The 14439-nt window shown below is 41.3% G+C and overlaps 1 long non-coding RNA gene across 1 annotated transcript; it reads left to right on the top strand.

The window, feature by feature from the left end:
• The first annotated feature begins 527 nt into the window (after positions 1-527).
• LOC129659994 (uncharacterized) lies at positions 528-14304 on the top strand. The gene is made up of 3 exons (XR_008718288.1): positions 528-650; positions 10550-10644; positions 13960-14304. It is a non-coding gene; the product is annotated as an uncharacterized LOC129659994 (long non-coding RNA).
• Positions 14305-14439: the final 135 nt, after the last annotated feature.

The following is a 14439-nucleotide window of genomic DNA, read 5'->3' as shown; positions in this document are numbered from 1 at the left end:
TAGATGTTGAGATCAACTCTGCTCCATCAGGTATATAATAAACCTTAAGAATAAGAATGTTGAAATGCTTGTAAAAATATATTCATGGACTAATATTCATTACCAAGTGAACCAAATCAATATTCTTTTTTTTTTCTGAAAGTTCATTAATTTAGACTTTTCATGTGGGTGACTGTTTTCAAGGCTGGACTACATATTCTGAACTACATATATTGGGCTTAATACACGTTTATTCTCCTCATTGTCTAAGCTGATCCTATAAAGAGTGACTTCCTATGTGGCAAATGTTTCACAGAAGAGGAACTGACTAATAGAATCTGTATGTTTTGATAAGAATGCCGAAACGTGTAAAATTACTTTTGACTGAGCCCATGATAAGAAGTTTCAAAGTGAGGTGTTAGGCTCCATAAGCAGTATTGTAAAGAAGGCAGTAAGAACCATAGCTACCCTCATCCCGTGTGAAAACGAAAGAGATCACAGTGGTACAGAACTATTTAAGACCCAAGATGGCCGCCAGGAGCCTGACCCGTCTAGGGAAGTGTTAAGAGAACTTCCGGGGGAACTGGGACACTCTAACAGCAAGCATCTGGCTAGGGGCCTACTGCTTAGACTGGAGGCCTAAGGAGGACTCCTTGGTGTTCAGAGGGAAGGTGAATATTTATGTCAGGGAACTGCAGGGGAGGTATTTCTAGAGATGGGGATGGTTGTAGGTTTGAAGAATCCAAGGAAAGGAGAAAGAGAAAACTTAAAATAGCTAACAGGGCCAGAGGAAACCAGTTCCTGAGGATACTGGCACCCGTCTTGGAAGGTTTTTCCACATTTTTTTTCTCTTCTTTCCTCCTTAAACATGGAAAAGGCTGGGAGCTGCATCTAGGAGTGGTAAACAGGGAATGGGGAACTAGCGAACAGAGAAGGAACCTGCCCACACCTTCCTTTTAATTGGACAGAAGTATTTTAATGTCAGTTGAATTTCTGAGTTTTTATGTTCTCTGAAATTGGACATATCAATTACTGATTTGTGACTTTTTGGCAAGTCAAGGTACAGTTTTTCTCTGAAGCAAATTTTTTATATAATCCTGTAGATTTTGTAGTTAAAGATTTTATTTTGCATCAATATATTTATGTAGCATCTATTTATGTAAACCACAATCAAATGATTATATAAATAAGAAAAATAGACTGATAAGTGCTTTTCAGTGAATTAAAATACAATGAGAAGACAATGACTTGGAAGCTTCTTTGGACTTCTTTGGACTTGGTCAGGAAACATTTCTCTGAGGAAAAAGGAGCCACAAAAATATTGGGTGGGTGGGGGACAGTATTTCAAGCAAAAAGAAACAGCTGGTACATAGACTTTCAGGATGGAATGAGCTGGTGTATCTGGGAAAAAGAATGCCAAAGTGGCTGAAGACATTAAGTCAAGAGTGGTGTGAAGTTGAAGGGGTTAGTTGGGGGTGCATCACGTAAACTAGAGTAAGGCACGGAAACACTGGAGGCCTCCAAATAAGGGAGTGATGTGGTCTGAGTTATATTTATAAAATTCTCCCTGTAGCTGACATGCTGAGAATGGATTATAGGAGGGCATGACTTGAGGCAGGAAGACCAGTTCAGAGGTCATTTCAAAGTTTAGACTAAATAGGATTATGACTTGAATAAGAGTAGTAGGGATACAAATGAAGGAAGTAGTTGGATTCTGGATATGTTTTGAAAGTAGTTAGTAACCTTAGTGATGTTTTGACTATGGGGTAAAGGACACTGTTCTCAAGGATGTGTCCTCGAATATTTATTGGAACAATTAAGTTGGTATTTCAGCCATCTGTCAGTCTACCACTGAGGAGACTTGCCTTGATTCTACCATAAGAAGGATACAATAAAGACCAATAGAGGTTAAAAAGAGAACTATCACCAGAGCCATGATAAAATCAACATCGGCCCTCAGAAGGGTGGTGGTTGCATTCCCAGCATTGGCAGCAGCAAGAGCTGCAATGGATGCTGCCTTGACAGCAGCTAACAGAGTCAGCTGTAGCACTGGCAGCAGTAGTGAGCAGTGTGGGTTGTAGCAGTGGTGGAGTTAGTGGATGGGGCTCTAATATTAGTCATCATAAATGGCATGGACCTCAGCATCACTTCTGATACTGAGAAGAGCAATGAAAGGGCAATGCCGATGGCTGACATCCACAGCTATGGTGGCCACAGTCAGCAATGATGGTGGTCAAGTCTTTGAAAAACTGAATCAGCATAGCTGCCACTTTTAATGTCGGCTAAAAAGCACATAAACAATAAAGACCTAAAGGAGGAGGATAAGAAAACGTTGGTAGCCAAGAGAATTAATCAAAAAATGCTATGCTGATTCCTAGACATGTTCCCAGGTATTATATGATGCTTGAGTTCTCAAAGAACAAGTAAGAGAGGATTAGAAACATTTTTGTTTTGTGGTTATGTGCTTGAATAGCCTGCAAAATCTAGATCACACATAAGTGTAGTGACTCTTCAAAGAGATAGGGTGTAACTGTGATGCTATATAAAAGCACATGGATAGAATATAAATGGCTTAAAAATGGAAGCTATTAGTTTTACAAAAATGATGAAGTGGCATCCTGAGATGTCATATGAAGATTTTTAGGTGGGAGTGAACAAGTTATTTTGGTTGTTGTGGAAATTTTAGTTCTGAGCTATGATTTTGGTATCTTATCTCAGTGGAAAATAAACTTTTAAAAGGCTCCAAGGGCTTTAGGACTTCCTGCTTCTACAGAGGAGTTAAAGGAGATAACCCATCATCAAAATGATGCTTGGAACCAGGTTCAGATTCTGAGAACTGAGAAAATACAGCTTTAGAGTAAGTCAAGGTTTTCCTATGGTGTGATTTAGTGGACTGGCCATAACATTTGTTATTGCCTGGTTTTCTGGGATGGAGTCTATTCCCAGCAGGGCTGTGACTCAACCTTTCAGCCAACCAAATGGAATGCCTGAAGGATGAGACCATAAAAAATGAACTCTTACTTAGGCCTGGTAGGAATTTAAGAGTGGTGGTCTTTTCCATAATGTCTTTTGACCAACTGAAATTGGTCCAAAGTATTTCCTTTCCTTTTTCACCATTAGAATCTTAGTTATTTATTTATTTTTCTAGTTTTCTTCTGTTCCTGAAGGCTTTGCATTTCTTTTGTGAAACTGCATGTGTGGGGTTTTGAGAAATGCTTTGGGATGAAGTGCTATCTATCAATCCAAAACACTATCAAGAGATTTATTTGTTGTTTGCCTGTTCTTTCCCTCGCCCCCACCTCTTTGCTTCCTAACACATTTTTCTTCCATTTCTTTTTTTTTTTTTTTCCATCCACAGCAGAGAAGGGCTGCCTGAAGCTGTTCCCCAGAGCCATTCTGCAGAACAGTCTTAGAGAGGAGTTAAAGTCTTCAATGTCTCCCCTGACAGGCACAAGAACATTTTTTCTTTAACTCTAGCATGGCTGATCTTTGCCACAAAATATCCACCACCCTGCTCCTCTGCACCAAATGAAATATTGTTACTGATGGTAGGTGGGTGGCAAAGAACACTGTTAGCCAACCAGCTTTCATAATTTCTTTATTTTTACAGAGGAGAAAGTTGACTTGCCAGACATGTTTTTTGGATGAATTCACAACACTGTTCACGTGGTTTAAGCTAGCAAAATGGCTTACCTGGCAAATTTTGGCTGGGTTGGAAAAGCTACTGAAGCCCAGCCAGCTTAATTATGATGAGGGTGATTAGTGTATCTGTCTCAGTGAAAGGCTAAAATGGTAAAAAAAATCCACCTGCAGTGCAAGAGACCAGGTTCAATCCCTGGGTAGGGAAGATCCCCTGGAGAATGAAATGGCTATCCACTCCAGTATTCTTGCCTGGATAATTCCATGGACAGAGGAGCCTGGCGGGCTACAGTCCATGGGGTTGCAAAGAATCGGACACTGCTGAGCCACTTTCACTATTTTTCACTTTCTCAGTGAAAGACTATTGCAATTATTATAAAATTAAAAATGTATAGAATCACCCCACTTTGCTGTACAAATATGCCCCTGTCCATCATGCTTCAGGATGTGAACATCCACGATATGCTAGTCCTTCACTGTCACACTGGTTAAGCTGTACCAAGGAAACTACTCTACAAAGAAAGCTTTCGCTCAGCATGACTGTAGTTCTTGTTTTTAGGTGCTATCCTGTCCAGATTCTTAAAGTAGTCAATAGTGTTAGAAGAGCTTCATTGATTGAAGCTCTGACCTGATTATAATAATCAAAAAGCTTGGGTGATTATCTAAAGCCTATAGGAACTTAATCACATTGCTTTAGTCATGGAAATAAGCCAGGATTCCACAATCAGCTTTTCAAGTAAGATATCTGTAGATCTAGGGTTGAAAGAGAATAATGCATTCCTTCTTTTCAAATCAGACCTTCTTTTAGAGCAGGCAGTGATGAGCTTGTGCTGCACCAAGTTCAGGCAGCATGTAAGGGGTGAGGCTGGGGTGAGGGGGCGGTGTTGGGCGCGGTCCTTGCTGCTATCATGAATGCTATTTCAGTTTCTGAGAGATGGTACTGATGGATCATGGTTGAGAATTTAAAATATCCAAATTATTTCAAGACAACTAAGTAAATATTTCTTTCATTAGAGTCCTGTAAAGAGCCATTTTAGAAACATCTGGTTTCACTTTAGGGAGATATCTTTTTATAATATTAAAAAGATTGAATTTTTGTTTTAATGAAGCATTCAAGTTTTTAGTTAACGCTAATCCAGCTTCTATTGACAGGTGTATATATATCACTATTCCTTTTGCTGCTACTTTTTTTTTTTTTTTTTAGGCCCAGCTGTGGCTTATAGGACTTCTGTTCCTGGAACAGGGGTTGAACCCGGACCCTTGGCAGAGTGTGGAGGAATTCTTGTCCTTTTTCTTCAGGTTTAAGGACAAGATTTACTCTGAATCCCACTCCTTCTGTCTGTCTGAAGTCACTCAGGGACAAGCAAACTATAGCCAGAGGGTCTGCTTCCACTCTTTTTTGGTAATGTTTTATAGAAATACAGCTCTGTGCATTAGCTTAGGTATTGTTTCTGAATGTTTTGTGCTACAATAGCAGAGTCGAATAGTTGCAACAGAGACCTTGTGGCCACTGAGCTGAAAATATTTACTCTTTGATCTTTGAAGAAAAAATTTCCAAGTTCTCCTTTAGCCTCAGTTCAGTCGCTCAGTCGTGTCCGGCTCTTTGCGACCCCATGAATCGCAGCACGCCTGGCCTCCCTGTCCATCACCAACTCCCGGAGTTCACTTAGACTCATGCCCATTGAGTCAGTGATGCCATCCAGCCATCTCATCCTCTGTCGTCCCCTTCTCCTCCTGCCCTCAACCCCTCCCAGCATCAGAGTTTTTTCCAATGAGTCAACTCTTCGCATGAGGTGGCCAAAGTACTGGAGTTTCAGCTTTAGTATCATTCCTTCCAAAGAAATCCCAGGGCTGATCTCCTTCAGAATGGACTGGTTGGATCTCCTTGCAGTCCAAGGGACTCTCAAGAGTCTTATCTAACACCACAGTTCAAAAGCATCAATTCTTCGGCGCTCAGCTTTCTTCACAGTCCAACTCTCACATCCATACATGACCACTGGAAAAACCATAGCCTTGACTAGACGAACCTTTGTTGGCAAAGTAATGTTTCTGCTTTTGAATATGCTATCTAGGTTGGTCATAACTTTCCTTCCAAGGAGTAAGCGTCTTTTTAATTTCATGGCTGCAGTCACCATCTGCAGTGATTTTGGAGCCCAAAAAAATAAAGTCTCACACTGTTTCCACTGTTTCCCCATCTATTTCCCATGAAGTGACGGGACCAGATGCCATGATCTTGATTTTCTGAATGTTGAGCTTTAAGCCAACTTTTTCACTCTCCTCTTTCACTTTCATCAAGAGGCTTTTGAGTTCCTCTTCACTTTCTGCCATAAGGGTGGTGTCATCTGCATGTCTGAGGTTATTGATATTTCTCCCGGCAATCTTGATTCCAGCTTGTGCTTCTTCCAGCCCAGCATTTCTCATGATGTACTCTGCATAGAAGTTAAATAAACAGGGTGACAATATACAGTCTTGACGTACTCCTTTTCCTATTTGGAACCAGTCTGTTGTTCCATGTCCAGTTCTAACTGTTGCTTCCTGACCAGCATACAGATTTCTCAAGAGGCAGGTCAGGTGGTCTGGTATTCTCATCTCTTTCAGAATTTTCCACAGTTTATTGTGATCCACACAGTCAAAGGCTTTGGCATGATCAATAAAGAAGAAATAGATGTTTTTCTGGAACTCTCTTGCTTTTTCCATGATCTAGCGGATGTTGGCAATGTGGTCTCTGGTTCCTCTGCCTTTTCTAAAACCAGCTTGAACAACTGGAAGTTCACGGTTCATGTGTTGCTGAAGTCTGGCTTGGAGAATTTTGAGCATTACTTTACTAGCATGTGAGATGAGTGCAATTGTGCGGTAGTTTGAGCATTCTGTGGCATTGCCTTTATTTGGGATTGGAATGAAAACTGACCTTTCCAGTCCTGTGGCCACTGATGAGTTTTCCAAATTTGCTGGCATATTGAGTGCAGCACTTTCACAGCATCATCTTTCAGGATTTGAAATAGCTCAACTGGAATTCCATCACCTCCACTAGCTTTGTTCGTAGTGATGCTTTCTAAGGCCCACTTGACTTCACATTCCAGGATGTCTGGCTCTAGGTGAGTGATCACACCATCATGATTATCTAGGTCATGAAGATCTTTTTTGTACAGTTCTTCTGTGTATTCTTGCCATCTTTTCTTAATATCTTCTGTTTCTGTTAGGTCCATACCATTTCTGTCCTTTATCGAGCCCATCTTTGCATGAAATGTTCCCTTGGTATCTCGGGTTTTCTTGAAGGGATCTCTAGTCTTTCCCATTCTGTTGTTTTCCTCTATTTGTTTGCATTGATGGCTGAGGAAGGCTTTCTTATCTTTTCTTGCTATTCTTTGGAACTCTGCATTCAGATGTTTATATCTTTCCTTTTCTCCTTTGCTTTTCACTTCTCTTCTTTTCACAGCTATTTGTAAGGCCTCCCCAGACAGCCATTTTGCTTTTTTGCATTTCTTTTCCATGGGGATGGTCTTGATCCCTTCTCCTGTACAATGTCATGAACCTCAGTCCATAGTTCATCAGGCACTCTACCTATAAGATCTAGGCCCTTAAATCTATTTCTCACTTCCACTGTATAATCATAAGGGATTTGATTTAGGTCATACCTGAATGGTCTAGTGGTTTTCCCTACTTTCTTCAATTTCAGTCTGAATTTAGCCTAGGTACATGTAAACCTTTTTCACCCTCACTAGCCTTTTGTCTCTACAGAGCTCCTAGACCTGTCTGCATGACTGTGAAATTACTTCAGTCGTGTCCAACTCTGTGCAACACTATGGACTGTAGCCTGCCAGGCTCCTCTGTCATTGGGTTGGGAAGATCCCCTGGAGAAGGAAATGGCAACCCACTTCAGTATTCTTGGATGGAGAATCACATGGACAGAGGAGCCTGGCAGGCTACAGTCCACAGGGTCGCAAAGAGTCAGACACTATTGAGTGACTTCACTTCACTTCACTTCACTTCTTTACCACTAATACCACCTGGGAAGCCCAGACTTGTCTAGTCTATTCCAATTCCTTCTATTCAAACTTCTTGGAAAGTACTAGCCACTCATTGGACTAGCGAGTCACTCCCTGTCTCCCATTCACTCCTCAATTCTGCATCCTTGTTTCTGCTGCTGCTGCTGCTGCTGATAAGTCGTTTCAGTCGTGTCCGACTCTGTGCGACCCCATAGACAGCAGCCCACTAGGCCCCCCCGTCCCTGGGATACTCCAGGCAAGAACACTGGAGTGGGTTGCCATTTCCTTCTCCAATGCATGAAAGTGAAAAGTGAAAGTGAAGTCGCTCAGTCATATCCGACTCCTGGCAACCCCATGGACTGCAGCCTATCAGGCTCCTCTGTCCATGGGATTTGCCAGGCAAGAGTACTGGAGTCGGGTGCCATTGCCTTCTCCATCCTTGTTTCTGCTCCTACTCTATTGCAGTTGCTGCTGTTTAGATTCTTAATTACTGAATCAAATGGCCACATTTTTCTTTTGCGTCTTTTCTGTGGCTTTTGATCTCGAATCAGTCATTTTTAGGCTGGGCTCTCTACACTCTAGGTTTCTGTGACAATAGTCTCTTTTTTAACTCTGGCCTCTGTGATACTGTGCTTTGGGCCTCTTTGAGGCTCCATGTTAACTGCTATGACTCTATTTCAGACCAGTTAGCTCTCATTTGGAGGACCTCAGCAAACTTCTAAGTTTGCATCCTTGTCCTCTTTAAATCTATTCTCATGTAGATGATCCATATTGAAACCCACTACCATCATTCCCCTGTTTACAAAACCTTAGTTATTGCCATTGCCTATAGCTACAATGAGGACTTCCCACGTGGCTCAGTGGTAAAGAATCTGTCTGCCAATGTGAGAGATATGAGTTCAGTTCCTGGATGGGGAAGATCCCCTGGAGAAGGAAATGGCAACCCACTTCAGTATTCTTGGATGGAGAATCACATGGACAGAGGAGCCTGGCAGGCTACAGTCCACAGGGTCGCAAAGAGTCAGACACTATTGAGTGACTTCACTTCACTTCACTTCACTTCTTTACCACTAATACCACCTGGGAAGCCCAGACTTGTCTAGTCTATTCCAATTCCTTCTATTCAAACTTCTTGGAAAGTACTAGCCACTCATTGGACTAGCGAGTCACTCCCTGTCTCCCATTCACTCCTCAATTCTGCATCCTTGTTTCTGCTGCTGCTGCTGCTGCTGATAAGTCGTTTCAGTCGTGTCCGACTCTGTGCGACCCCATAGACAGCAGCCCACTAGGCCCCCCCGTCCCTGGGATACTCCAGGCAAGAACACTGGAGTGGGTTGCCATTTCCTTCTCCAATGCATGAAAGTGAAAAGTGAAAGTGAAGTCGCTCAGTCATATCCGACTCCTGGCAACCCCATGGACTGCAGCCTATCAGGCTCCTCTGTCCATGGGATTTGCCAGGCAAGAGTACTGGAGTCGGGTGCCATTGCCTTCTCCATCCTTGTTTCTGCTCCTACTCTATTGCAGTTGCTGCTGTTTAGATTCTTAATTACTGAATCAAATGGCCACATTTTTCTTTTGCGTCTTTTCTGTGGCTTTTGATCTCGAATCAGTCATTTTTAGGCTGGGCTCTCTACACTCTAGGTTTCTGTGACAATAGTCTCTTTTTTAACTCTGGCCTCTGTGATACTGTGCTTTGGGCCTCTTTGAGGCTCCATGTTAACTGCTATGACTCTATTTCAGACCAGTTAGCTCTCATTTGGAGGACCTCAGCAAACTTCTAAGTTTGCATCCTTGTCCTCTTTAAATCTATTCTCATGTAGATGATCCATATTGAAACCCACTACCATCATTCCCCTGTTTACAAAACCTTAGTTATTGCCATTGCCTATAGCTACAATGAGGACTTCCCACGTGGCTCAGTGGTAAAGAATCTGTCTGCCAATGTGAGAGATATGAGTTCAGTTCCTGGATGGGGAAGATCCCCTGGAGAAGGAAATGGCAACTCAGTCCAGTATTCTTGCCTGGAGAATTCCAAGGACAGAGGAGCCGGACGGGGTGCAGTTCATGGGGTTGCAAAGAGTCGGACATGACTGACCAGGCACACATGCATGGCTATAGTGAACAAGTCAAATTGCTGCCTTACCCAATATTTCCTTTTGAGGATTTCCCAACACCACTATTATTATATCCCAGTAGGAGCAAAACACATTGTAATGCTGAGTGGTGAGAGAGAACGTCCGGTGAAGTAGTTCAGTATTGCACAGGGTTCCCAAGGAAGATGGAAGGAGATGAGGAGGGAAGCTGAGTAGAGAATAGGTAATTAGGAACTTGGTGTGCTATTTTAGAGAACTTTTGTTTTATTCAGTAGTATCCACTGGTTTTAAGTAAATTAGTATTATCAGTTTTATAGTAAAGAAAATTCATTCTTAAAATGGCATACTATATCTGAAAACCAATTTTTACAATGTGTATTAAGATAATTAAGGGATTACAGGACTGAGCCTTTGTTACTTTGAGTAGGAGAGATCTGAACATAGTTATGTAAACTCCTAAACATGAAAAGGCTGAATTGCAAGAGAGAGATGGGATAATTGATGGTATGATTTGCCAGAGGCATAAGATGCCAGCTGAAGGATTAATACAGAACAAGGAGCATCTCAATACTAGGTATGAAGAAAGGAGGGGAGAAGAGGGGGCATCTCTGTGCATATCGAGATGGACAAAGGAAACAGAATTCTCATGGGCTTTACTTGTGAACTAGGAAGTCATATGGTCATCTAAGAATGATGAAGGGAGTAATGGCAGATGGAGCTTCAGTGAGACTTTGGGATAACAGTTGAGGAAAATGGGAGCTAGAGATAAATGTGGACAAACAGGAAGATTATTTGGCAGTGTTAAAGTCATCAATATATAGTGACTTCAATAGGAATCTCTTCTGCTGACAGCACCTGGCCTATCCCAGGAGACTAAGGAAAGCAAGAGGCAGCCATTTGATTGGACAAGTACAGGCCTGGAGTTTCATCCTGTTAAGAGGGCACAGGTAATGGGTATTGACAAATGCTATTTTTGAAGCCTGAATCATAATGCCTAAGGCTGGCTGCGGACGTAGTTAACTTTCACAGATTCAGAATTATGATCGGTACACAAAGCAAAGCCCTAGTTGCTTTGCATGTTAAAACAATCTATTGGCAATCAACTTTAATGTCCTCCAACTGTCAGCTCTCTTTTATCTATCAGTTGTGGATGTTTTGAAAGGGAGAATTCAAATAAATTTGAGAAACACCCAGTTTATGGAAGCAGCCAACTTGCCTTTTGTTCTTCTGAAAATGTTTCCTTATTGTCCACAAACTTCCTTCACACTCTTCTCTTTCAGAGCTTTTTGTTGTTCATTTATTTAGTCAATGAATATTTGAGTGATATGCTCCAGGCATAATAATTAAAATCCAATCACCTGAGCTGGAAAGTTTGTCTGTGTTAGTTGCTCAGTCATGTCTGACTTTGAGGCCCCCTGGACTGTAGCCCACCAGGCTCCTCTGTCCATGGTATTTTCTGGGTAAGAATACTGGAGTGGAGTGCCATTCCCTTCTCCAGGGGATCTTCCCTACCCAGGGATCAAACCCAGGTCTCCCGCATTGCGAACAGATTCTTTGCCATCTGAGCCACTAGGGAAGCCCTGGTGTCGAGCTGGAAAGTTTAGTCTTAGTATTTTTGAACATGGAAGAATTTGAGAATTATTCTTGGTTCTAACATGTTGGGAGCAACCAGATATTCCTGAGGCTTTTTCAGAGCTAATGGGTCATGCTGTATAACAAGGTGCCAAAAACTCATAAGGAAAAGTAAAATCATGATATGACACTACCAAGGGTAAACATCTCCTACTTGGAGGGAGAAGACTCATTTGCACTTTCAGTCTCTTCTTCTCTCATAATCTCTCTACATGAATTATGAGATTTGATGGCTGTGGTGATGGGGGTTTTAATGTATATGAAACTTTCTTTGCTTTTAATAATTTTTATTGGAGTATAGTTGCTTTACAAAGTTGTGTTAGTTTCTGCTGTATAGCAAAGTGAATCAGCTATAAATGTATATATATGTGTGTGTGTGTATAACACCACCTCTTTTTTGGATTTCCATCTGTTTAGGTCACCACAGAGCACAGGGTAGAGTTCCCTGTGCTACACACTAGGTTCTCATTAGCTATATGTTTTATATTTAATAGTGTGTATATCTCAATCCCAATCTCCTAATTCATCCCAATATATAGCTAAGACATTTTCAGAGCTAATGTCATCCGTATGTTTATCTCTACATTTATGTCTCTATTTCTGCTTTTCAAATAAGTTCATCTGTACCATTTTTCTAGATTCCACATATATGCGTTAATACATGATCTTTGCTTTTCTCTTTCTGACTTCATTTTGTATGACAGTTTCTAGGTCCACCTACATCTCTGTAAATGGCACAATTTCATTCCTTTTTATGGCTTAATAATATTCCATTGTATAAATGTGCCACTTATTCTTTATCCATTCCTTTGTTGATGGACGTTTAGGTTGCTTCCATGTCCTGGCTATGGTAAATAGTGATGCCATAAATATTGGGGCCCTTATGTTTATTTATCTGAGCTAGACTTGAGATAGCCCTTTTCTGCCTCTTCTCCTACCAGACTACAAGTCCAGAAGGACAATGAGTGGCTCAAAAATATTTGTTAAATGAATGGATAAGTCATGCTAAATAGATATCATGAGTCTAGTAAAGTTATCTAGGCTATGCAAGCCATGGCTGGATTCTGCTATAATCAAGTGACCCCTTAGAGGACCCATGGCTCCTGGGGAGTGAAGTTTCTGAGATGAAACTCTGTGATGTGAACTTCAGACAGGTCAGCCGTTCTCACACCCTCTAATGTGATTGGTCGCCTGTTCTTTCTGCACTTTCCATCTCAAATATCCTCTAGGCAAATTGCATCTGAGAAACTCATCTGAAGAATCCAAATCATTATAAATTATTTTCTGCCTGCCATTACTATCACTGTTAAAGGCTTCACCCACTTCATTTACTCTGTTTCTTCATTTCAGTGCTATCAAGTTCTGGGAGAAACAAAATAGTGTGATGATGTGCTAATTATATTTTTATGCCTTAACAAATATCTAGTGCTTAGGACACAGTTTAGTTTCATGCATATGTTAAAAATAAGCAAATGAACAAAACAAAAAGCAAATAAGCAAATACAAATTACCAAATAATACTATATTCAGATCTTTGATGGAGAAGGTAATGGCACCCCACTCCAGTACTCTTGCCTGGAAAATCCCATGGACGGAGGAGCCCGGTAGGCTGCAGGCCATGGGGTCATTAAGAGTCGGACACGACTGAGCGACTTCCTTTCTACTTTTCACTTTCTTGCATTGGAGAAGGAAATGGCAACCCACTCCAGTGTTCTTGCCTGGAGAATCCCAGGGATGGGGGAGCCTGGTGGGCTGCTGTCTATGGGGTCGCACAGAGTTGGACACAACTGAAGTGACTTAGCAGCAGCAGCAGATCTTTGAAACACGTGTTTCAAAGCCATGCTCTGATGCCTATGACTATAGCTATATCATATCTTTCTCTTTTTTCCCCCCTCCCTCTCAATAAATGTAAGTCAAGAATTTAGTTATCTTCTACCATTCCATAATTTTTTACCCAAGTGGGTTTTGATAAATGATATAGCTTGGGGAGGTAATTTTCTTAGGGGCCTTATTTAATTCTCATCCTAAACCTATGAGATTAGTGATACCTACATTTTGCAGGTGGAAGAGCAGGTTCTGAGAGGTTAAGGAACCTGAAAAACATGCACTTGTGACAGGAGCATAGCATTCAGATATATGATTATTCCAACATCAGGCTGGTTAGGTACTATTATCACTATTTTAAACTATTTTAATAAGGCAGTTTCAGATCAAGGAGAGAAAGCACTCCACTCAAGGCCACTCAACTAGTAGAGATGTGTGACCAAGGCTAGGGTTCCTGCCCAGTCTGTCTCACCCCAGCACGTGCTTTTTCCTAGCTGACTAGCTTGTTTAACTAAGGGCTTTCTCTCAGCAGGGGGCCATTCTTGAGCTTGTACAGCTTCCCTGTAACAGAGAAATTACTGGAAAGAATTGTATACTGTCTTGTCCAATTAAAAGACAATCAGTGCTGAGAACACCTTACTGGCTGAAAGTGAGTGTTAATGCTTCTATTCTTTAGTCTTGCTTTCAGGAAATATAGTTTATATAGTTTAGGCTTGCTTTCAGGAAACTAAAACATGATAAGCAAAAACAAGTGAAAATTCTATGGCTGCTTACTGCCTTTGTGTTTCCCTTTCTTTTCTCCTTAGCTAGTGCCAAAGTAATCACCTAATACACAACCCCCAGAAGCATTATGCTGACAGATCCTGATGTTCCCCTTCTGTGTTTTCATTGGAGCTGTGCAGTTATGTCTTCAATCAAATGGAAATATGCTGTGAGAGATGCTGAATGGAATTTTTTAAAAGGCAATGAGGATCACAGTGACTACTCCTTGCTGATTTTTGGTGGGGAAGGAATAGCAGGAAAATGAACTAAACATGAAAAAATCGTTGTTTCTTCCACATTGCCATGTAAAGATACTTTGCTTGCTGTGTTCTATACACATTTAATCAGATCAGTCTAGCTGATAAAATAAAAGCTCCCCTCCCCTGGCCCCATGCTAATTATTCTTGTTAATTATTTTTTTATTATCTTTCTATCGCTGCTTCTAGAACAACTGTCATAATTTCCACCTGAGAGGCTCCAGACATGACATACCTATAAACGTGGTATCAGGGATGGTGGCTGGT

This window comes from Bubalus kerabau, chromosome 9 (genome assembly GCF_029407905.1).
Source record: "Bubalus kerabau isolate K-KA32 ecotype Philippines breed swamp buffalo chromosome 9, PCC_UOA_SB_1v2, whole genome shotgun sequence".
Taxonomy (NCBI): domain Eukaryota; kingdom Metazoa; phylum Chordata; class Mammalia; order Artiodactyla; family Bovidae; genus Bubalus; species Bubalus kerabau.
The sequence above is the reverse complement of the archived record's forward strand: the minus strand, read 5'-3'. Positions and strand labels throughout refer to the sequence as shown.